At 34.8% G+C, this 26,353-nt stretch overlaps 1 long non-coding RNA gene across 2 annotated transcripts in view; it reads left to right on the forward strand.

Moving 5' to 3' along the window:
* The window catches only part of LOC112933635 (uncharacterized), a 386,127-nt gene extending 360,000 nt beyond the window's left edge, over positions 1–26,127 (forward strand). Inside the window, exon 5 of one of the 2 annotated variants that reach the window (XR_012000931.1) lies at positions 1,146–1,492. This is a non-coding gene — a long non-coding RNA (uncharacterized lncRNA). Of the gene's footprint in view, positions 1–1,145; positions 1,493–26,031 lie in introns of those variants that run through there. The other variant, XR_012000932.1, reaches the window with a different exon arrangement.
* Positions 26,128–26,353: the final 226 nt, after the last annotated feature.

Consider the following 26,353-nt stretch of genomic DNA (forward strand, 5'->3'; position numbering starts at 1 on the left):
TACTCTGAGTGATCAGGTCATTGTCATAGTGACAGAGACACTGAGGTGATCCTAATCAGAACACTAGCCGGTCACCGCTGCTAGTCTGGAAAGCATGGCACATAGCACGGCAAGTCAGCATCGTGAGCAAGCAGCAGAATTGAACATAGGAAGTTTTGAAATAGACTCTCATACAGGATATAAACCCCCAAACCAATCAGCTGATTTGAGGAGGAAGGAAGGAGTCTGAGAAATCATTTATTCTGTATATCTCATCAAAAATTGTTAAGGGGCAGACACTTTGTGAGCCTATAAATCCATAACCGGAACACAAGTTAACGATTCTTCATAAGCAAGGTCCTCATGCTCTCTGTTTTTGAGATTTGTTCAGGCAATGACAGATCTGGGTTAGCATACTAATCACCACCCCAGATGAAATGACCTAATACCAATAAATAGCTTTTTAAATCATAATAGGCCTTGACCTTGAAGCTGAAATGGATCACATTCCAAGTGTTTTAGAGAGTTCATAATATTTTGTTGATGGTGATGATGATGATTAAAACAAACAAAAATTGTGTCTATCATTTCAGCACAAAGGTTTTTTTCTGGTATTTTCGAAAGTATAAAAAAGTGAGTCTCTGAAGCCTCTTTATACAGAAACCATTCTGGTACATATGAATTGTCCAAATAGAGCCAGTTTGTGCTTACTGAAGGAATCATAAATTTGAATTTCCTCACTTAAGGTCTCATAAAATCTCAATACCACACTCATGTAAGAATCTTAACATTTAATATGTTGTTATGCAACAGAAAGAAATAAAACCAAAGAGAGACATGATTGATTGCATATTGTGGAACTAAATTGAGTCATTGACTTGGGAGAAAACTTGAGGAAAGGTAAACAAATTAATCAGTTTGATGCTCATTTTTATGCTCAGGCATGATACAGCAGTACTTGTTGAAAGAGAAAATGGTGAAAACATGGACTGGCCTGAGGAATATTGGAGAGAAATACAAAGAAAGCTAACTCCTGGTTTATTGCTACCAGTAGCAGAGTTGTTTTATTCATATTAGTTCATGTAGCATAACTAAAGTCTCACCCGACTTTATACCTCAGACTTCTGTACTAATTAATGAATTATGTAATCAATTATACCTTCCAGACTACTTGTGCATGTCTTCTGCCCTGGACTTTTGGGGAAACTGAGACCAATAGTTGGAAGAGAGGCTTTATCCAAGAAACATAACTTATTAAGGTGAAAAGCTCATGAGGACTCTGAAGCAATCTTTTCCACAGGGTTCAGAAAAAATGGACTGTATGTTATATATGTTATAATCAATGGAATGATAAGCTCTTTCTATCACTTATGTTTCATGTTCCTTCAAGATCATCAAAACATGTACAATTTATTTAAAATATTAAGAACTGAATTTTGGGGATGCCTGCGTGGCTCAGTGGTTGAGTGTCTGCCTTTGGCTCAGGTTGTAATCCCAGGGTCCTGGGATTGAGTCCCACATTGGGCTCCCTACAGGGAGCCTGATTCTCCCTCTATTTATGTTTCTGCCTTTCTTTCTGTGTCTCTCATGAATAAATAAATAAAATCTTAAAAAAATAAAAAAACCAAAAAACTGAATTTTGTTTCTTTGTATGAAAATACTTAAGCTAACATTTTGGCTATGAAACATGGATAAAGTGCTGCTTTAGAAATATATCAATGCTTTACAAATTACTGTCATTAAAAAGTGATTCAGGAATAATGAAAAAATAGAAATATGCATGATTTTAAAGTTAAATATGTTTGCTAGAGATTGTATATGATTAATTAAATTTAAGTTCATTTTGAGCATGTAATCATTTCTTTCCCAAGTTAGTATTGAATTTGGGGCCTTCAACAAACATGTAGAGCCCGCACAGTTTTAATCTAAAAGAGATAATAGTGACAACATTTCAAAATATGGCGCTAGTAAATGAGACTCAGGAATGCTAAGGGAAAGTTGATAAATTGCAGTATGAGGACCTGAACCTAGGCCATCTGACTTTAAATATTTAAAAACAAAGACTTTAAACACAGTCTTACATGAGTAAAATATATAATGCAAAATATGTTTATATTTAAGATAATATTTAGCATAAATTCATTTAAAGGTATAAACATTTTTTTTTGGAAGATCTAATTGGCTTCATTAAATGATTCATGAATTGGACAGCATCCCATCTAGCAAGTAGAGCAGAGCCCCTCGTATAAATATTTTTAAAGTATAAATTTATAAGAGATAGGTGCTTTAATAATACGTAGATACATGCATGTGGATATAATTATATATACATTGTGCATCTATATATTCTATGCACATATATCTGTATCTGCCTGTATATCTATAAAACATGATAGATATAGATAATCTAGTATGAAAGCTGTTGACTTTAAGAAATGGAGTATGCGGGATCCCTGGGTGGCGCAGCGGTTTGGCGCCTGCCTTTGGCCCAGGGCGCGATCCTGGAGACCCGGGATCGAATCCCACATCAGGCTTCCGGTGCATGGGGCCTGCTTCTCCCTCCGCCTGTGTCTCTGCCTCTCTCTCTCTCTCTCTCTGTGACTATCATAAAAAAAAAAAAAAAAAAAAAAAAAAAAAAAAAAAAAAAAGAAATGGAGTATGCACTGTGATAAGCAGCGTTCTTCATGGTTTAACATTACTAAATACTATTCAGGATATTGTCATTTCAGATAATTAAATGGACAAAACTGTCAGATTATCACTTACTTTTCTCAGATACCTTAATTTCAAGACGCAAGAACCTTATAGCAATACTTAAATAAAGCATTAGCTAGCTTTTTAAAAATAAAACCCCTTTTTGTAAATAAGTTAATCTATTACTGTCACCTGAAAATGAGGGATCTAGGGCTTTCAGTCCTTGTATTAATATTTTTTAGGGATACAGCAAATATCCCATCAATTACAGTTTTCTGAAAGCATCTTCAAGATCCATTCACCCTGCCATGTGGACAAATAGATCTAAAAGGAAAATTGGCTTATTAGAAGTACAGAGCTACTTTTCTCTAAAGAACTCATGACACTGTCTTAGGATTTTGCACGTAAAAGAAATCAAAGAAGGAAGCACATGGGACATACTGCTAGATGCACTAATATTTGCTTAACCTTAAAATTGACTTTGGAAAGAACAACTTCCCAGGGAATATGGAACCCTTGAAATAAATGAGGCAACATGTTCAGGAAGAAGCTGTGTGACAGGCTTTCCATAGCTTTGACCTTAAAGGTAAACACAAGGCCAAAGAGCCCCCTGGTGTTCTTGGAACCAAACCTACCCAAATGAACAAATTTGCTAGATTCACATTTAGAGAGGGCAGTGGATATTAAATAGAGACCCTTAAGAGTAAATGAAGGAGAAGTGAGACTTGAACTTTGTTACATGAATATGTTTCTAAGAAAGAATGTTCTTCCCCAATAGTAAAAATTTCATCCATCTGTGGCAATAAGAACCATAAAGGAAAGAGCTTACATATGAAGGAGCTTCAATTTACATTTCTACTCATCTCTTAGGTCTGCTTGGGTTTCTAAGACTTGGCAGAAGGTATGGTATCATCTTGGTGGGCTGAAGGAGAGATTTACACCCTCTGTCTCAGCCAGCTTTCAAGTTATATTTGTACAGTCTGGGTTCTTAGGAAGGCTGCTCCTTAGCCTTGGCAAGTTAAAGGCTACAGTGAGGCATTCAGTGTACCAGTCAACAACAAGACAGTGGATTATAATCATGGGGACGGGGTTCTTTCTAGACAAATGCTTTTTCTGTTTTTCTACATACTTCAGTAAACTGAACGTTTAACTTCCTTTGTTTTGAATTATGTAAGCCCTCAGGAGATTTAGCTGGTGGAATTTTAACCCTTTCTACCAAAGCAAACTCTCAGCTGACCTCTGATTTTCCCAAAGGAAAAAAAAAAAAAGAGGTTTCTAAGCTTCTTTGGGAAAGGTTAGTTGTGGGTCACTGACAATGGCAGAGTAACACTGGTGCCAGTGAATGACACATCATGAGTGATTATGAAAAAGCTAAAAGAGAAAACTAAGTGATGGTCCAATCTGGATGTATCAAAAAAAAAATCATCTGTTTCTAATAATTGCTATATATATATTTCTAACTCAAATTCTATTTCAAAGAGAAAGACACTGAAGCATGTTTGTATTACCACATTTTTAAGGCCCGCACTAGAACTGTACGATATCCCCCCCTTATCTGTGGGGGTACATTCCAAGACCCCCTGGATGCCTGAAACTGCAGATAGTGCTGAACCCTATATGACATACCTCAGTTTAGTGCACTTCACTTTATTACACTTTGCAGACATCACTTTTTTTTTTTTTTTTTTTACAAATTTAAAGTTTATGGCAACCCCAAGTTGAACAAGCCTATTGCTCTATTTTTCCAAAGCATTGGCTCAGTTCGTGTCTCTGTATCACATTTTGGTAATTTTCACAATATTTCCATCTTTTATATTATTATTATATTTGTTGTGACAATCTCTCATTAGTGGCTAGGACTGGGTGAAAAGCCCGATAATCAATAGCATTTTTTAGCTATTTTTAAGTTTTTAATTAAGGTATGTAAATTATTTTTTAGACATGCTATTGCACACTTAATGGGCTGTAGGATAGTGTAAACATAACTTTTATAAGCCCTGAGATACCAAAAAATTCATTAGATTCACTTTATTGTGATACTTGCTTTATTGTGATCTGGAACCAAACCCAGATTATCTCCAAGGTATGTCTGCATATACCATATTTTTTTTCTATATATATATACCTACAATAAAGTTTAATTTATAAATTAGGCACAGTAAGATTGACAACAATAACAATTACAACTATATACTTTAATAAAAGTTATGTGAATATAATATCTTTCTCAAACTATCTTACTGTACTCTATTCAGCCTTCTTGCAATGATGTGAGATCATAAACTGTGATGAGGTGAATTGAGAGGGATGATGTAGGCGTTGTGACATAGTGTTCGGCTACTATTGACCTCCTGATGATATGTCAGAAGGAGGATTATCTGCTTCCAACACCAGTTGACCTTGGTTAACTGAAACTTTGGACAGGGAAACCTTGAATAAAGGTGATGACTGTATTTATTAATGAAAACGAGAATTTGCAGTGTTTCAGAAATCGCACGGACATTTCTACGTCAATCTGAGTGGCATTGCTGAAGTAATTATTTGCAAAGTGTTAGAAATACCAATATTGCAACTAAGTTTGCAAAATTCTCGGTATAGGAATGCCTCTTTAATGTTTCCCACTCAATATTACTTAAGCTGCAGAAGCAGAAACTCCATGTTCTTATCCTAAGTGATTGTGGTTCATGATCGAGTTATTACATATAGGAAATACCTTACCTAAAGATGGTTTTGGAGAGCCAAATAAATCAAGTACTGCAGTGGGGTCTTTTTACTGTTATTATTTCCAACAGAATTTAATGGAGTGAAAGGTTAGGAATTCCAGCAACTCAGTGACCATCTTAGCCTTACAAGAGGAACACTGCTTAGTTCAGGCATTGACTGAAGTCACTAAACAGCTTAGATTGCCCATTTGCTACCTACATCTCTGGGTTGCCTTTCATTTGTGCTGTGCTAAATGGAATCCGAGTTGCTTCTTTCTAGGATCCTGACATGTCTCACAATTAGAAAATGTTAGCCAGTTGTGCAGGTGAAGCTCTTGAGAGTTTTGTCTGTTCTTTTCTTTATGAATCTAAGATCACTAAACTGTAATTTTTGTGTGGCTTAAGTAAGTAGGTATATAATTTACTCTATATTATTTTGCTTCACCATACTTTACCATATTGCAGGTTCCTTATCTACATCTCAGCTTAGTATCTTACTTAGAAGTAGACCAGACTCTAGATTCTGTGTAATGAGGAATCTTGTATCTTATCCCATGATTGTATTGGTAGCAATTGTTTTAACGTTTAACAAATGCAAGCACTCAAAACATATTTCTTGAATGAATAAACCAAGATCCATGGTTCTACAATTTTGTCTTTTTATTCCAATGTCAATTTAATAAGTATCATGTAAGATGTAAGTACCGTGCCTTTCTTTTGCTGTGCCTCTCCTGTGTCTTTCCAGTTAAAGTATCATAGGGTCAGATTTCTGTATTTTAATCATTAACTCAACAAGCTTAACAATCTGAGACATTCTTTTTTTTTTACTCTTCATCTTAAATTATGATGATATTAGGACACATTAAGGCTATTGTGAAAATCCGTAATGTAAACTTGTGAAAATTAATCCATAAATGTAAACCCTTTAGCACAGTAGCACAAAGTAAATGGTAAATATGAGCTCTTACGAGGGCAACTATCACTATTACATTAGTATCAGAATTCATGTGAAGATTAGTATTATTTTCATGGAATAAAATTTTGCTTCTTATATAAATCTTTTCCAAAGTGGGTTCTGAGGACTCCATGTTATTAGGAGTCTGCCAAAATGATTTTCCTTTAATATATATCCATACATTAGTCAAAATAAAAACTTTCATAAAAGATACAGCAGTTTTTACAATGAGTTATTTTTAGGACTTTATCCCAATTTCCTATTAGGCAAATCTACCTGCTATAGCAAAAGGAAAGTAATTTTGGTTAGCAGGGCCATGTTTCCAAATTGTTGTGGAAGAAATTGATTTTTTTTTATTATGGAAATTGGAAGTATTATCTGAGCTCATGTACTGGCAAAGCCTTTTATTCCTCTGTTATTTTATTTTACTTTTTTATAATCAGTTCACTCTTCTATTTGAGTATAAACATTATCACTAAAAGTCCATTTAAGAAGGGAACAAGGGGTACTTTATAACTTTCAAAATATACTTTGACAGTATTTCTCCAGCTGTAAAAATAAGAATAAAAATACTTCCTCGGGTGGTAGAAATAATTTAGGAGAGAGGAATAAGTGAATCATAGGCTGTTCGAGCTGGAAGCAACCTTACGTATTATCTTGAGCAGAGATGGCAGCATTGCCACAACTTTCACAAGCCCATGCCCATGACATTCATATGCAATGAGTCTTGAGCCCCTGCTCCTGGGCCCAATACATTTGTTTGCAGACCAGCACCCCAGACATCCACAACCATTGACTGAGGTTGCTACTGAAAATGAAAATTGTATTTCATCCCTGAGCCCCTGTCAATCTCTTCCCGTGTGCAAAATGTACTATTGAAAACCTAAGACTCTAGTTTGACTTTTTCCATGTCACAAAAATTTTAGAGTCATTTATTATTTATAATTAATTTACTTCTTATTAATAGTCTACAGGTTTTCTGGCTCTGAATTCAGTATTCTTTCTATTCCAATACCTGGAAAGAATGATCATGTGTGAATGAAAAATTGAATACTAGCAATAGGCAAAAAAAATATTCTTAATCTACTTTGATTCTTCTAAATGTATTTCCAGGGAACTCAAAGTATTTTACGATAGGCAGATGGGTATAATGGGGTGGGAATGCATTTAGCAGTAGGAGGTGATAGCAGTAGGAGTAGCCACAAGTGTGCAAGGAAGCCACTGGTAAATATGGGAAGGATCTATGTACACAGTTAATGATTCAAATGGAACACTGACAGGTCTTATTATTTTTGAAATCTCTTGAAAAGCTGCCCTGGTATCAGGTTTTACTACCGATCCCACATGTAAGGAAGATTGTAAAAAGTTTCACAAATGTTTGGAAAGCTTTCGTCAAACTTGGTCCAAACTTAGTTAAGCATTTCATCAATGTAGCTTTATTTTCAGAGTCTTAATATGAAACTGGTAGTTTGAAATTTTTTTAAATGATTTGAAATGTGTGTAAAACAAGGCAGTTCAACTGTTTTGCCTATAGTATGTTAAAATGTTAAATTAAAATCCAAATATTTGTAAATTTCTGAAACATTTACTTAATTTCTTTGAAATCCTATTTTTTCTCTTATGCCATGTAAACTTATTGCACAGAACAATTCTTTTCCACAAATAGCTTAAAACATGCCTACAGATTTTCTTAGCCAGAGGAGAATAATGCTTTGCTCCATCCCCTTGTCAGTCCTAACTTCTTGAATTTAATTCTTCTTCTGAGAGGAGTTGCTCTACCAGTTAACATGTGGTGATCAGCCTGTGGATAGCAAGCAAACCAAGTGCTGAAGTGTAGGAGAAATTTGAAGAAAAAAAGGAAACCAGATTGTTAGTAGCTAGTGATGTGCTAGGTGAAATACCAGAAATTGCACTTGAGACCGCAAAGTAAGAGGGGGTTGGTGGTTAAGTGTCTGATAATACTGGAATAATAATAAATATTCCAGGCCTTTGCTGGATTTCAACAAATAATCTATAGGGTCCAGAACATTTTCTAACTTCAAAGGTAAATTCAGGCATCATTTTTTTTTTTTTTTTTTTTTTTTTTTTTAGTAAACCCAGACATAAAACATAACTGCAGAATGATGTAATAGTCAAAAATGTGCAGGTTGCCATTTGTAGATGAGGTTGTGAGGATGTGTGTTTAAAATGACTGGATAGTGGCTACAATCAATACAAATTCTGTCCTTCATTGCATTTTAAAACCTATTATAAGCCTTATCTGTTTGTACTTCTGGGCTTTTTTGGATGTTGTCATATAATTGAAATCATTTCTAGGGTATAGTTCTTCATGTACTCTGAAGGTAGCTACTTAGAATTATGCTTGGTATGTTCTCCAGCAAGTCACTTGTCAGTTTGTATGTTGGAAACAACAAATAAAAATTCATACAATTGCATCACTGCATAGTGTTGCTATTGTAGAATTTTCTAAGGGTTCTTTTGAGAAAGTCCAGAAACATTGCAAAGCAGATTGTCAGTAGAACAGAATTCCTCATGATTTACTTGTGGAAAATACACAATAGATTTAATATATATTGTGTCTTATGTTGCCTATGATACTCTCTTAAAAGTCTACATTTTATCAGGATGCAGATATGTGTGTATGTGTGTGTATAGACACACACATAATCTATATAACGTGTTATATGCCTTTTAATTAGTGATGGTTATTGAGACTATTCAATAATTTTATACTAGATAAATTTTGAATTTTCTTTTTGTCAATTTAAAATAGCCTAGATCCAATAAATAAATAAATAATTAAATAGCCTAGATCCAAGCTAGAATCTTTGAATCTATTGGTATTCTAGTTATCTCCTGTACGGCATAATTTCATAGTTAATTCTACGTAAAGGACTAAGTGTCCTTCCAGTTCTGCAATTATGCTAAAGGAATTTCAGATCATTCCACTGTTTGCTTTCTTTTTATTTGCTCAGATTTATGTTTTTAAAATGTTGTTTTAATATGTAGTTCCAGAAGGTAGCAGAACTTCCTGGACTACTATTTTAGCATTGTAGAGTCAAGTATTCTATTTAGTCTCAAAGAGTGCACTTTTGTTTTAATAAAACTAGCTGTGAGAAATTTTGAAATCATACTGACTATGAACAACCATATGTCTGCTAGGGTTCAAAGTTACTTAGGGAAGTCTTTGGGGGAAACTACCTTGATTTGAACTCTAAATCCTTCAAAGGCAGGGATCCTGCTTTATTTAACACAATATACTTAGCACCTTCCATTCCTGGCACATGGTGAATAAGTGGTGAGATGGATGGAGTGGAGAACAGACCCTGACATCATAGCTCCAAATAAATGGAGACGTTAGATTTCGGAAGGTGTCTATCTATTGAGGTTTTATGAGCTAGCCTTTGTATTCTGATGAACTGAAATAATCCAAACTCCATAAGGTAGCAATTGAGTAACAATTATTTCTATCAGGTTTTGATGATAAGACTACCAGATTGTAAAATATGCTATTTTTTTTTAATGGTGACTTGCCAAATAATTAAAGTTCAAGCAGAAGAGATCAATTTTTTAATAAAAGTAGATTTTACTATTAATATCATTCTAAAACTACTTCAGAGAAATTTACCATAAAAACAGAAAAAATAAGCTAAAATATCTTAGCATCCCTAACTGACTAAATGACTGTATTTTTTTTCTTCAGCTTTGTTGAGACATATAGTTGACATACAACATGGTCGTAAGTTTAAGATGTAGAACATGTTGATTTGATTCATTTATATATTATAAAATGATTACCACCATAGCATTACTTCCATCCTGTCATATAATTACCATTTCTTTTATCTGGTGATAATAATTAAGATATATTCTCATAGCAACTTTAAAATATATAATAGTTTTATTAGTCATAATCACCATGCTGTACACTAGATCCCCAGAACTTGTTAATATTATAACTGGAAGTTGGTACCCCTTGACCAATATCTCCCTATTTCTCCCATTCCCCAATTCCTGGGAACCCCAATTCTACTGTTTTTCTGTTTGTCTTTTTTAGTTCACTTGGTGAATTTGTTGTTTATTTCTATAGTTTTTGGTGGAATTTTTAAAAGTTGATTTCTTAAAAAAATATTTTATTTATTTATTCATAAGAGACACAAAACAGAGGCAGAGAGACACAGGCAGAGGAAGAAGTAGGCTCCTCACAGGGAGCCCGATGTGGGACTCGATCCCTCTACTGGGATCCTGAGCCGAAGGCAGACGGTGAACTGCTGAGCCACCCAGGTGTCCCTAAAGCTATTTTCTATACATAAGATTATATCACCTGTAAATAAAGACAATTTTACTCCATTTTTTTCCTAGTTGGATGCCTTTTTTTTTTTTTCTTGTCTGTTTTCTCTGACTAGGACTTTTTTTTTTTTTTATACATTTATTTATTTTTTTTTTTTAATTTTTATTTATTTATGATAGTCACAGAGAGAGAGAGAGAGGCAGAGACACAGGCGGAGGGAGAAGCAGGCTCCATGCACCGGGAGCCTGATGTGGGATTCGATCCCGGGTCTCCAGGATCGCGCCCTGGGCCAAAGGCAGGCGCCAAACCGCTGCGCCACCCAGGGATCCCTGACTAGGACTTTTAATACAACGTTGTGTAAGAGTGATTAGAGTACTGTTGTCTTGTTCCTGATTTTTTGGCATTAAGTAGGACATTGGCTCTGGGTTTATCATATGTGTCTTTATTGTGTTAAGGTATGTGCTTTACATATTTAAGTTGTTGAGTATTTTTATCATGAAAGGATATCATATTTTCTCAATTGTTAAAACTTTATTGAGATGAACAAATGATTTTTATTTTTCATTCTATTAATGCAGTATATCACATTTATTGATTGGTGCATATAGAACCATTCTTGCATCCTAGGAACAAATCCCAATTGACGATGTTGAATTATTCTTATAATGTGCTATTGAATTTGGTTTGCCAATTTTTTGTTGAGCATTTTTGCACCTGTATTTATCAGGGATATTGTTCTCTAATTTTCTTTTCTTGTAGTACCTTACCTGGTTTTGATATTAAGGTCATTCTGACCTCATAAAATGAGTTTGAAAGTAACTGCTCCTCTTCCATTTTGTTTAAAAGTTTGAGGTTTGGCAATAATTCTGTAAGTGTGGTAGCATTCACTAGCGAAATCTTCTGGTCCTGGGCTTTTCTGTGTTGGGATGTTTTTTATTACTGCTTTAATCTCCTCACTCATTATTGATCTGTTCAGATTTTCTATTTCTGTAAGACTAAGTCTTGGTAGGTTATATAATTCTAGGAATTTATCCACTCTTCTGTTATCCAGTTTATTGGCGTAACAGAAAAGTGGATGTTCACCGTAGTTCCCCTTTCTATTTCTGTGGTATCAGTTTAAAAACTTTTTTTAAAAGATTTTATTTATTTATTCATGAGAGAGAGAGAAAGAGATAGAGAGAGAGAGGGAGAGAGAGGCAGAGACACAGGCAGAGGGAGAAGCAGGCTCCATGCAGGGAGCCGGATGTGAGACTCGATCCCAGGTCTTTGGGATCATGCCCTGGGCTGAAGGTGGTGCTAAACCAGGCTGAGCCACCTGGGCTGCCCTCTGTGGTATCAGTTTAATGTCTTTTCTTTCACTTCTGATTTTATTTTTTTGTTCTTTCTTTTTTCATAGTCTAGCTACATATTTGTCAATTTTGCCTATTATTTCTTTTCTTCAAAAAAAAAAACAGCTCTTAGCTTCATTCTTTGTTGTTGTTTCTTAAATTGTTTTTCTGACTCTCGATTTCATTTCAATTTCTCTACCTCTGATCTTTGTGATTTCCTTACTTATACTAACTTTGGGCTTATTTTATTTTCTTTATCTAGTTCCTTGAGTTATAAAGGGAAGTTGTTTATTTGAGATCTCTCTTGTCTCTTAATGTAGGTCTTTCTTGCTGTAAACTTCCCTTTTAGGACTGCTATCACAGCCTTCCATAGGCTTTGATATATTGCACTTCCATTTTTATTTATTTCAAGATGTTTCTTGATTTCCTTTTGATTTGTTCTTTGGCTCATTGGTTGTTTAAGAGCATGTTGGTTAATCTCCAGTATTCTAAAAATTTTCTAGCTTTCCTTTTGTAATTGATTTCTAGTTTCATACCATTGTGGTCAGAAAAAAAATACTTAGTATGATTCTAGTTTTCTTAAATTTGCTAAAACTTATCTTGTGTCTCGTCATCTGATATGTCCTGGAGAATGTTCCATGTGAACTTGAGAAGAATGTGTATTCTGCTGCTGTTGGATGGAATGTTCTATATATGTATATTAACTCCATTTGGTCTAAATTATGGTTTGAGTTCAACATTTTTTTGTTGATTTTCTGTCTGGATGATCTATCCATTTTTGAAAGTGCGGTATTGAAGTTATTAAATTGTTGTCTATTTCTCTCTTCATACCTGTTAGTATTTGATTGACATATTTAGGTGCTCCGATTTTGATGAATATGTGACTGTTACATCTTCTTGATGAACTGATACCCTTATCATTATAAAATGACCACCTTTTACTCTTATTACTATTTTTTTTTTTTACTTCAAGTCTATTTGATTGTATGTAAGTAGAACTACCTCTGATCTCTTTTGATTTCCACTTGCATGCATGAAATATCTTTTGTCATCCCTTCATTTTAGGCCTAAAGCATGTAACTTAAAGCTAATTGAATCTCTTACAGGCAGCATATAGGTCTTTTTTTTTGTTAGTCATCCAGCCATTCTATACCTTTTGATTTAGAGATCAATACATTAACATTTAGAATAATTATTAATAGGTAAAGATTTATTAGAGCTCTCTTAGTTGTTTTCTAGGTGTTTTGTAGTTCTGTTTTCTTTTTCCCCCCTTTTTTGCTCCCTTCTTTTGTAAATTAATTTTATTATTTAGTTTTATGTTTTGATTCTCTTCTCTTCATCTTCTGTGTATCTTTTGTAAATTTTTGCTTTATGGTTCCCATGAGACTTACAGAAAACATTATATAAATATACGTATATCTGTTTTAGGTTGATACGAATTTAACTATAACCACATACCAAAACTCTATCACTTTACTCCACCCCTTTTATATTTCTGGTGTCACCACTTATATCTTTTTGTAATTTGTATCCCTTAACAAATTGTTGAAACTTATCTATTTAACCTTTATACTAGATTGAAGTAGTCAACACATCACCATATTACAGTGTTGGGCCATTTCGAATCTGATTTTATGTTTTCTTTACCAGTGTGCTATATATCTTCATATGTTTTCATAGTACTAATTAGCATCTTTTTATTTTATCTTGAAGAACTCCTTTCAATATTTCTTATAAGGCATATTTAGTGGTGATGAATTCCCTCAGCTTTTGTTTATTAGGGAAGGTCTTTATTTCATCTTCAATTATGAAGGAAAGCTTTCCTGTATATTCTTGGTTGGCAGTTTCTTTTGGCACTTTGAATTCATCATCCCATTTTCTTCTGGGTGCAAGCTCTCTACTGAGAAATCCACTGGAGCCTTATTATGGGGTCCTCTTGAATGAATTGTATTTTTTTTCTTTTGCTGCTTTTAAAATTATCTCTTTGTCTTTGTTTTTATATAGTTTATTATTATATGTCTTGCAGTGGGTCATTTTTTAAAAAATATTTTACTTATTTATTCATGAGAGACCCAAAGAGAGAGGCAGAGACATAGGCAGAGTGAGAAGCAGACTCCCTGTTTGGAGCCTGATTCAGGACTCGATCCCAGGACTCCGGGGTCACACCCTGAGCCAAAGGCAGATACTCAACCACTGAGCTACCCAAGCCTCCTGCAGTGGGTCATTTTGAACTGAAATTTTGTGGTGATTTATTAGCTTCATGAACTCTTCCCAGGTTTGGGAGGTTCTAAGCCATTATTTCTCTAAATAAACATTCTATACCTTTCTTCTCCTCTGGGTCTCCAATGATTTATACCTCATATTTTTTGATGGTATATCCTATAAGTCCTATAGGCTTCCTTAATTCTTTTTCATTCTTTTTTTCCTTTTGCTTTTTTGATTGGATCAGGGGTCAATTTTAGACATATTCACAGTGATAGAGGCTAATACAGGTAGTAAGGGCCAGGGTCAACTTTGGACTCCCTGACCGCTGCAGAGGATTTGGCCATCTCCTATGGCTACATATTCTGTCTCTGGAACACACACTGTGATGGGTTGGACTGGGGGCATGCAGATGTACAGGTGGAGAGACTATCTACAGTTTGGTGCAGTGGTGCTGGCTAGTGAGAGAAGGCAGGATCTGACCTGGCCTGCAAGCAGTTGCGGGGTCCCTCACTATTAATGTATTCACCTATAACTGCACTCTCTACCCCTGTGCCTGTGTGCTTCAGTGGAGGCTGATGACACATGTCAGGCCCAATGGCACGCAGTTGCATGACTGGAAGGACCAGCTCAAGCATGGTCACAGTGGTCAGGGTCAGCCGAGGTGGCCCACGTTGGTGTCTTGCACTTGCACAGCTTCACAAACCTAACCTGGTTGCCAAGTGTAGCTCTTTGGCTCTGCTAGGGGTAGGGAGGGACTCAGGCAGCTAGTGTCAGTGATGGCAAATACTTGTAAAGGAAAAGGTAGCAAGATTTACAGAGGGCCCATGGTGGCAGTGCTGTGTGCTTCATGAGTGGCAAAATCTCTGAGTTTGTCTGCAAAGCAAGTGTTTGTGAATTATGCTCAATCCTACTACATGTCTGCTAATAATAGCCTCTGCTTTTCTCCCTTGGGCTGAGCTGCCTCAGTATCTCAGCTTTGTTCGTCTCTGTAGCATGAAACTAAAGCAGGACCTTTGTGTAGTGCCCCCAGAGGGTAGAGAAGCTATCTCTTCACCCTACTCTTCCTTTCCTGATGAGGGGAATTCTTTCTAGCTGGGAAATTCCTTGTTGGTGCTAAATGATGTTAGTTTAGGGGATGAGATGATGCAGGCAATGAAGTTGTCTTCCTTCTCTTCATGTTTAATTATTCTCTGTTTGTTTCTTTGTTTGCTTGCTTGTCCTACAGTGTTGCTAAGGTCCTAGTTTGTAGAGGTCCCTTGGAACTGTTTTTGCTAGGGAATCTGTCCAGTCATTGATCTTCATGGGGGGAGCGGGGGCATGGAAGCTGGGTTTTACCATGTTGCTTTTTTTTTCTGCCCTCCAAACTAATCTAAGAGATTAAATTTTGAAATACTCTTATAATTCTTTTGAAACTTTTTATCTCTTATATTTCTTATACGACTCAAGGTGTTAAGTAAAATCTTTAATAGAATGATAATTAAAACAGAAGGAAACAGTTTCATAAGTATGAGTCCTTAGGTTTTATTTTGGGAAGAGACTTGATTCCTGATCTCTGTTAGGCAAATGTGTTCTAAAAAAGATGGAAATATACACACTTAGTTGTGCCTACATGATTCAGATACCCCTGACTGCCTATGGAACCTATGATTTTTTAAAAAATATTTACTAGTAGCATTTATCCTTAAGATTTTAATTTTATAAACTATAAAAATGTTTGACTTGTCTGACCAAATAAAATGTAAATTTTCTGCAGGTTAAATAACCATAAAAATACATAAAAGCCTATCTAAGATATCTTTGTGCCATAGTGCTTAGAAGTGGCTTGTATTTACAGTCAGTATCACTTTTTTGACAGTAATTTATTTATTTGAATCATTTGATTGAGAACTAGAAAATCAGGTTATAATTAGTATAATTCTGGGTCCAGAGGAGACCTAGATATTATTTAGCATAAAAGCTTCATTCATCACGATAGTCTAGATTAATTCATTCCACATCTTTTTTCCTTCCTTCCTTCCTTCCTTCCTTTCTTTCTTTCTTTCTTTCTTTCTTTCTTTCTTTCTTTCTTTCTTTTTTCTTTCTTTCTTTCTTTCTTTCTTTCTTTCTTTCTTTCTTTCTTTCTTCCTTCTTTCTTTCTTTCTTTCTTTCTTTCTTTCTTTCTTTCTTTCTTTCTTTCCTTTCCTTTCCTTTCCTTTTCTTTTCTTTTTTCTTTTCTTTCACCTACTATGTTTAAGATGCTCTTCTAGACAATGTGGAATCAGTGTAAGGAAGCATAATTCTTCCCTTACAGGTTTTACCATAACTCACACAATGAGTTAGTGGACTCTGTGAAGCTCATTAAACTCTTCTGTATTTCTATTTTTGGATTTGCCTTTTGAAATTTTCTCATATTCATTGCATACATACCTTTTCTACCCCTAGTAATTCGAGAACTTCATTTTAGCTATTACCAAATTGTTATAAATATTTCAATAGCAAATATTTTGTTTATGTGATTAAGTTGATTATGAGTGTTTCCAGAAAAATCTTACTAAATCATTAATTTAATCATGTGTATTCCTTGCTCAAAAACATTTGCCTATCTTTGCCTACAAGGGAAACTGACTTTCCTCACTATTATATTCAGGACCTATTATGATTTAAAATTGGAATACTGTATCAGACATACTTTGACTATTCCCTTCAACCGCCAATCTAATTATTCTCCATGTATAGCTTGAATCATTCTGTCTACATATTATTTATTTTGCTTTTTCTGATTTTAGCATATCTTTTCTCATCTCAGGTAGTCTGTATGTTGTTGTCCTTTAGTTTCCAGTAACGTCTTTTATTTTATTTATTTATTGTTTTTACGTCTTTGATTTTATTTTCTAATTTGTTACAGCTATTTGCATACATATGTCTTCTCTTGGACTTAAATTTGGGGGAGCAATGATTGTGATTTTTTTAATTTAAAAATATTTCTCTGTAATCACAATAAAGAGTAGAATATTTAATTAATATTTGATTACTTGAATATAATTAGAGGGAAAGAGAACAGTGCAAACTCCAAAAGCATGCTGCTCAGTGCTATAGAAACAAAAAGCATCTGAGGGAAAGAACACTTCCTAGATAACAAGGAGTTGACCATATCTGAAGGGAGACATGACATCTAGAAAGAGTGAGGAAGGGACACGACAAGCATTCATTGCCTACTTCACTATTTTGTTTAGACAGAATAAATAGACATTCAATTAATGCATTCTATAGTTTTCCCTAGATGGTTTAGGTCTATAGTGGCAAAGGATGTCATCCTGTATTTCTATTTATAGTTTCTGAACCAGCAGCTCTTCAATAAATATTTATATAGTGGTAATAACTAAAATAATATATGTATAATCAAAGCACTTCTCTTTTGATGACTAAGGCAAGTTTGGTGATAAAATTCAGCAATTACCTGTTCCACTTGAACAAATTAGACTTTAAAGTTCCATATTAGAACTTACTGTCAAAAGTTTTTCAGTATTTAAAAATTTATTTTAATTCACTGGAATGCATCATACACCCACAAGCAAACATTTCTTTCTTTCTTTCTTTCTTTCTTTCTTTCTTTCTTTCTTTCTTTCTTTGTTAAAAATTCAATACATATTCTACCCATATTGAATTCAAGAAACAGGCTGAAGGAGAAGTAAAAAGTATTTTAAATTTGAAAAATTATGAATGATTTTTAAGAATATTTTCCTACTGTATCAACAACTTTGGGATATTGAATCCTAACGCACATGTTCCTTTCTTTAAGATGCCTGTTCAACTTTTCCTCATCATTTGAATCATTATTGGGAGAGAGATGGAAATTAAATGTATATATTGAACATATAGGGCTTGAGAGAAAAAGGAATAGTGTCCAATAAGACAAGGAGTTGGCCAAGCAAGAGTCAGGAAGCCCCTGCCAGCATCATCAAACCATATAAGTGGTATCATTTTCATGTATATCTGTTCTGGGATTCTTCCAAGGGCCTGATTATGGTGAAAGTAAACTCTTATGAGCCTCAGTTTTTACAAATGTAGAGTTTCCAATTAATCTTCACAGTCTCCAAATAAGTTCAAACCATAATTATACAATCTTCTATCACTTTCCTGGTTTAAACAGTTAAACAGAAAACAAGCAAAGTTTGTTATATATATGTATTATATATACCTCCAGATGTTGTTTATGCCAAATCCTTCTTGAGGTAGACACATAGATATTCTAAAAGTTTCCCTGGGTACCAGCCATCCACACTGTACTTCATCCTGGCAGCTATTTTACATGTACATAAATTATCCCAAAAGGTGCTTTTGCTTTATTTTGTCAGTGTAAGTCTATTAATATAAAGTCCCGTGTTTTTATCTCAGATATTGATTTTTAACCTGGATCATTTGGACATTTCCCCCCACAATCTGAAGTTTTTCACACATTTTGCATATATAATCATTAATTTTCTGTCATTTCTCCACCTCCTGTCATTACTGTGGCTGTTTATTCCTTCTCACATTCTCATCCAACTATTAATGAAGCTATATATTTTTTTTTGAGTGAAATATTGATTTGGTTTTTTTTGTTATTTAATTTTAGTTTTAAGTAGTTAACACAGAGCAATATTGGTTTCTGGAGTAAAATTCAGTGACTTATCACTTACATCCAACAACCAATGCTTATCATAATAAGTGCCCTTCTTAATATTCATCACTCATCTAGCCCATTCCCCACTGACCTCCATCAACCTTGTTTCCCTCTCTCCTTTTTTTCTTTTCCTCCATCTGTTTTCTTTCTTAAATTCCAATATGACTTAGATCATACAGTATTTGTCTTTCTATGACTGGCTTTTGTCACTAGACATGACTTAGTATATACTAAGCTCCATCCATGTCATTGCAAATAGCAAGATTTCATTCTTTTTAATGGCTGAGTAATATTCCATTTTATACACACACACACACAGCACCTCTTCTTTATCCATTCATCTGTCAACATATATTTGGGCTCTCTCCATAGTTTGGCTTTGTTGATAATGCTGCTATAAACATTGGGGTACATTTATCCCTTTGATTCTGTATTTTCATATCCTTTGAGTAAATACCTAGGACTGCATATATGATATACGTAGAGAGATATAGAGGGTAGTTCTATTTTTAACATTTGGAGGAACCTCTATACTGCTTTCCAGAGTGGCTGCACCAGTTTGCATTCCCAGCAGTGCAAGAGGATTCCCCTTTCAGCACATCCTCACCAACATCTGTTGTTTCTTATGTTGTTGATTTTAGCCATTCTGACAGGTGTGAGATGACATCTCATCATGGTTTTGATTTGTACTTCCCTGATGATGAGTGATGTTGGACATTTTTCATATGTCTGTTAGCCATCTGGATGTCTTTTTTGGAAAACTGTCTATGTCTTCTGACCATTTCTTAACTGGGATATTTTTTTGGAAACTCACCTTTTATCATATATGTCATTTTCAAATATCTTCTCCCATTCTGTAGGCTACCTTTTAGTTTTATAAGTTGTTTCCTTTGCTGTGCAGAAACTTTGTATTTTGATGGAATCCCAGTAGTTCATTTTTGCTCTTGTTTCCCTTGCCTGTGGTGATGTGTCTAGTAAGAAGTTGCTATGGCCAAGGTCAAAGAGGTTTCTGCCTATATTCTCCTCTAGTATTTTTAATGGTTTTTGTCTCACATTAAGGACTTTCATCCATTTTGAATTTATGTTTGTGTATGGTGTAAGAAAGTGGTCCAGTTTCATTCTTCTGCACGTTGCTGTCCAGTTTTCCCAACACCATTTGTTGAAGAGACTGTCTTTTTTGCACTGGATATTCTTTCCTATTTTATCAAAGATTAGTTGACCATATAGTTGTGGGTCCATTTCTGGATTCTCTATTCTGTTCCCTTGAACTGTATGTTTTTGTGCCAGTACCATACTGTCTTTGTGACTACAGCTTTGTAATATACCTTGAAATCCAGAATTGTGATGCCTCCAGTTTTGTTTCTCTTTTTCAGAATTGCTTTGGCTTTGAAATCTTTTGTGGTTCCATACAAATTTTAGGATTATTTGTTCTAGCTCTGTGAAAAAATACAGGTGGTATTTTGATGGAGATTGCATTAAATGTATATATTACTTTGGGTAGGATAGATATTTTAACAATGTTTGATCTTCAAATCAATGAGCATGGAATACTTTTCCATTTCTTTATGTCATCTTCAGTTTCTTTCATATGTGTTCTCAGAGTATAGATATTTTCAGAGTATAGATATTTTCCTTCTTTAGTTAGATTTATTCTTAGGTATCTTATTGTCTTTGGTGCAATTGCAAATGGCATTGATTCCTTGATTTCTTTTTCTGCTGCTTTGTTATTGGTGTATAGATATGCAACAGATTTCCGCACATTGATTTTCTATCCCGTGACTTTGCTGAATTCATGTGTGAGTTCTAGCAATTTTTGGTGGAGTCTTTAGAGTTTTCTACATAGAATATCATGTCATCTGCAAATAGTAAAAGTTTGGCTTTTGAGTGCCAAATTGAGTGCCTTTTATTTCTTTTTATTGTCTGATTGCTGAGGCTTAGAATTCGAGTCCTATGTTAAATAGCAATGGTGAGAGTGGGTATCCTTGTCTTGTTCCTGACTGTAGGGGAAAGACTCAGTTTTTCCCCATTGAGGATGATATTAGCTGTGGGTCTTTTGAATGGCCTTTATGATGTTGAGGTATGTTCCATCTGTCTCTACTTTGTTGAGGGTTTTTATCAGGAAAGGATCCTATATTTTGTCAAATGCTTTTTATGCACCTATTGATGGGACCACATATTATTTTTATCTCCTCTTTTACTAATAAGGTATATCACATTGATTAATTTGTGAATGTTGGACCACCCCTGCAGCCCATGAATAAATCCTACTTGATCATGGTAAATAATTCTTTTACTATTAAATTTGACTTGCTAGTATTTTACCAAGAATTTTTGTATCCATGTTTATCAAAGTATTGGCCTATAATTCCCCTTTCTGAGTGGGGCCTTTGTCTGGTTTTGGAGTCAAGGTAATGCTGGCTTTATAAAATGATTTTGGAAGTTTTCCTTTCATTTCTTTTTTTTTTTTTTTTTTTGGAGCAGTTTGAGGAGAATAGGTATTAATTCTTCTTTAAATGTCTGGTAGAAATTCCCTGGGAAGCTATCCAGCCCAGGACTTTTATTTGTTGGGGGATTTTTGATTATGGATTCCATTTCTTTGCTGGTTATGGGTCTGTTCACATTTTCTACTTCTTCCTATTCAGTTTTGGTAGTTTGCAAGTTTCTGGAAATTCGTCCATTTCTTTTAGGTTGCCCTATTTATTGGCATATAAGTTTTCATAATATTCTCTTATAATTGTATTTCTGTGATGTTGGTTGTGATGTCTCCTCTAGCATTTGTGATTTTCTCTATTTGGGTCCTTTCTCTTTTCTTCTTGTTAAGTCTGGCTCCGGGTTTACCAATTTTATTAATTCTTTCAAAGAACCAGCTCCTAGTTTCATTGATCTGTTCTACTGTGTTTTGTTTGTTTGCTTGTTTGTTTCGGTGTAATTTATTTCTGATCTAATCTTTATTCCCCTCTTCTGCTGACTTTTGGCTTTATTGGCTATTCCTTTTCTGGTTCCTTTAGGTGTGGGATTAGGATGTATATTTGAGATTTTTCTTGCTTCTTGAGATAGGCCTGTAGTGTAATATACTTCCCTATTTAGATTGCTTTTGCTGCATCCCAAAGGTTTTGGGCTATCATGCTTTCATTTTCATTTGATTCCATGTATATTTTAAATTCTTTAGTTTACTAGTTGACTCATTCATTCTTTAGTAGGATGTTCTTCAACCTCCATATAGTTAAGGCCTTTCCAAATTTTTTCTTGTGGTAGACTTACAGTTTCATAGTGTGTGGTCTGAAAATATGCATGGTATGCTCTTAATCTTTTTGTACTTGTTGAGGGCTGATCTGTGACCTAGTAAGTGATCTATTCTGGAGAATGTTTCATGTGCACTTGAGAAGAATGTGTATTCTGCTGCTTTAGGATGAAATGTTCAGAATATATCTGTTAAGTTCATCCAGTCCAGTATGTTATTCCAAGCCATTGTTTCTTTGTTGATTTTCTGTTTAGATGGTCTGCCCATTGCTGTAAATGGGGTGTTAAAGTCCCCTACTATTATTGTGTTATCATCAATGAGTTTCTTTATGTTTGTTATAAATTGATTTATATATTTGGGTGCTCCCAAGTTGGTGGCATAAATATTTACAATTGTTATATCTTCTTGATGGGTGGACTGCTTAATTATGGTATAATGCTCTTCTTCATCTCTTGTTACAGTCTTTGTTTTATTTTTAATTTCTTTTTATTTTTAAAGATTGCATGTATTTATTCATAAGAGACACAGAAAGAGAGGCAAACAAATAGACAGAGGGAGAAGCAGGCTCCCTGTGGGGAACTTGATGCGGGACTCAACCTGGGATCCTGGGATCACGCCCAGAGCCAAAGGCAGACACTCAACCACTGAGCCACCCAGGTGTCCCTAGTCTTTGTTTTAAAATCTGGTTTGTCTGATATAAGAATGGCTACTCCGGCTTTCTTTTGACATCTATTAGCATGGTAGATTGTTCTCCAAACCCTCACTTTCAATCTGCAGGTGTCTTTAGGTCTAAAATGAGTGTTTCATAGGCAGCATATAGATGGATCTTGGGTTTTTAAATCCATTTTGATACCCTTTTGATTGGTGCATTTAGTCCATTTACATTCAGAGTGATTACTGTGAGATAGGAATTTAGTGCCATGTGTTACCTGTAGATTTCATGTTTCTGGTGATGTTCTCTTGTCCTTTCTAGTATTTGTTGCTTTTGGTCTTTTTTTTCTCCACTCAGAATCCCCCTTAACATTTCTTGCAGGGATGGTTTAGTGGTCATGAGCTCCTTTAGTTTTTGTTTGAGAAACTCCATGTCTCCTTCTATTTTGAAAGATAGTCTTGCTGGATAAAGGATTCTTGCCTGCATATTTTTCCCATTCAGCACATTGAATATTTCCTTCCACTCCTTTCTGGCCTGCCAAATCTCTGTGGATAGATTCCCTGTGAACCTGATATGTCTTCCCTTGTGGGTTAAGGACCTTTATTCCCTTGCTGCTTTCAGGATTCTTTCTTTGTGTATTTTGTGAATTTGACTACAATATACCTTGGTGATGGCTGGCTTTTGTTGAATTTAATAGGCGTTCTCTGTGCTTCTTGGATTTTGATGTCTGTGTCCTTCCTCAGATTAGGGAAATTTTCAGCTACTATTTGTTTGAATAAACCCTCTGCCTCTTTATCTCTCTTTTCATCTCTGGGACTTCTATAATATGAATGTTATTATGTTTTACTAAGTTACTGAGTTTTCTAAGTCTATCTTCATGATCCATTACTTATCTTTCCCTATTCTTTTCAGCTTCATTTATTTCCATAATTTTATCTTCTATATCACTGATTTGCTCCTCTGCCTTAGCCAACCTTTTTTTTTATGGCCTCTGTTTGTGTTTGCATCTCAGTTATAGCATTTTTAATTTTGGCCTGACTAGATTTTAGTTCTTTTAGCTCTGTACTAAGAGATTCTCTAGTGTCTTCTATGCTTTTTTCAAGTCCAGCTAGTATCCTTATAATTGTTGTTTTAAATTCTAGTTCAAACATCTTTCTTATGTCTGTATTGATTAAATCCCTGATTGAGTTCTACCTCATGTTCTTTCTTTTGGGGTGAGTTCTCTCACATCATCATCTTGTCCAGAAAAGAAGAAAGAGAAAAAAGAACAACAAAACAAACAAACAAACAAACAAAACTAACCAACCAAACAAAAAAGCAATAAAATAAGAAAACAAAACAAAACATAACCAAAAAAACCATTAGATTCTGAGTGTGTTTTGGTCTGCTTGTTAAAACAAAGATCTCCCCCCGAAAAAAATAAATAAAATGAAAATAGACAAAATTTTAAAAATATGAAATTTATATATATAAATTTATATATATATAAATTTAAAAATTAATAAACAAAAAGGAATTGGAAAATACAAAGAAAATAAATGAAAAAATAATAAAAATAAAAGAATTAAAGTAAAAATGAAGCCCGATCCTATTTCCCCTAGAGCTGAAGCTTTGCAACATTTTATGATTAATAAACTCAGTGTGAGTTAGTTGTTTAGGGGAGGGGCCTGTTGCACTGATTCTCAGGTGGACTTGTTTTAGTGGAGATATGTCTCCAAGGACCAGGCCGGTGGGGCTTTATATATGGCTCTGGCCTCCACTAGGTGGCATTGTTTTGCTCCTGGAAGGCTTTCAGCTCTGATGGCTAGATGAATTTGATGGCACTGGGCTCTGTAACATTGGAGCTGAAAGTTTGGGCCCCTCACTCCTCAGTGAGCCCTTACAGAAAAGAAATTGGTCACCCTATTTGTTTCCCCAGTTTTCATCTGAAACCTGCCTTTACCCTGCCCATGTCCAAGGCCCTTTTTAACTCAAGTATGTGACTGAGTTTCAAAACTCCAAATTTCAGGGACACCCATGGCATGGGCTCACACAGTTCCTCTGGGGGATGGTTTCACCACACTTATTGGCCAGTCCCAGGCAAGTGGTCATTTGATCACCGGGCAATTCGGAGTTTATAGCAGAAATCTAGCACCAGGACCCACTGCTCTCTGCCAGCAACCCAGCTCCTATGCCTGGGAATAGAACAGCACCTCGGCGTGGTTCATTCTTCCTGCAACCCAGGGGATCCTTAGACCACCCTGTCACTTCTGGTTTTCTGCCCCTCTTTGCCACCTGAGCACCTTTCATGCAGGCACATCCCCAATGGTGATGAACTTAAAAGTTCAGATTTTGCATTCTGCAGCTTCTAATACTATGCAGTAGCCAATGTACGCAGGCTCCCTCCCTGCTGCCACCTCCACTGCTATAGCTCCCATACCTCCTACCTTCCAGAAGTGGTCGCTTTTCTATTTGTAGACTTGCAGTTTTTGTTCTCTCAGGACCTCTGATTGACCTCTTGGGTGTTCAGAATAATTTGATAACTATTTAGCTGTTTTGAGAGTCTAGAGAAGCTCAGCATCCTCCTACTCCTCCTGTAGAGTGAAAGATTGAATTTCTACTCAACATTTTACATATTTCACAATTTGACAGTGATTCTGCTTTACAAAAAAAAAAATAGTGGAAATATGGAGACATGTTGCACTCACTGGCCTTAAACCTATCTAATTTTCACATTATCATGTTCCTGATTTAGAAATGCTTTTCCAGGGATGCCTTGGTAGCTCAGTGGTTGAGCATCTGCCTCCAACTCAGGGCATGATTCTAGTCAGGGGATGGAGTTCCTCATAGGGCTCCCTGTGAGGAGCCTGCTTCTCTCTCTATGTCTCTGTGTCTCTCATGAATAAGTAAATAAAATCTTTACAAAAAAATGCTTTTCCAGTTACAGTCCAGTATGGACCTCTCACAACTCATCATTATAAAAATTCACTCACACATAGCATTTAACTTAGACTTAGCTTTGGCTTGCTCTATCAAGCCATCTTTTCATTATTATCCCAGCACTATATCTCATATAAGACTTTGCCATATCTGTTTTTCCCTTGAATAGTTTTCAAACATTCAAAAATGGTTATAATTTTTTAAAACAAGAATACCTCAGTAAGTTTTTTATCTTAGCATTTAATATTTTGTCTTTGAAAATTATGTAATAAGACATTTATTGTTACTTTTTTCTTCTTGAGTGGTTTATTAATATAATGTATAATATAGCATATATTAGTATATATACCTCATATATATACATATAAATATATATCTCCCAAGGCTATGGCCTAGCTTACTAATAATCTTTTTTATTTTAAGGAAGTTCAGAATATACATTGGATGTTCATCAATCAATGATTGTTACAGTTTTACTTGGATTCATAAAACAGGACGTTTTCTTTCAGAAGAAAGAAGATAAGAAATATAACTTCTTTTCTATTTCTGTCATTTGAGTTTTTAACTTTAAAAATTATCCCCTCTTAAAAATATAAAAAAATTAAAAAATATATAAAATTTCCCCTCTTTACAAGTCTTTTATAGTTTAATATGTATATTTCCCCTTCGTATCACTATCAAGATTTTTTAATTTTTTAATTTTTTAATTTTTTTTATTTTATTTTTAATTTTTTAATTTTGACTC

This window comes from Vulpes vulpes, chromosome 4 (assembly GCF_048418805.1).
Source record: "Vulpes vulpes isolate BD-2025 chromosome 4, VulVul3, whole genome shotgun sequence".
NCBI lineage: Eukaryota > Metazoa > Chordata > Mammalia > Carnivora > Canidae > Vulpes > Vulpes vulpes.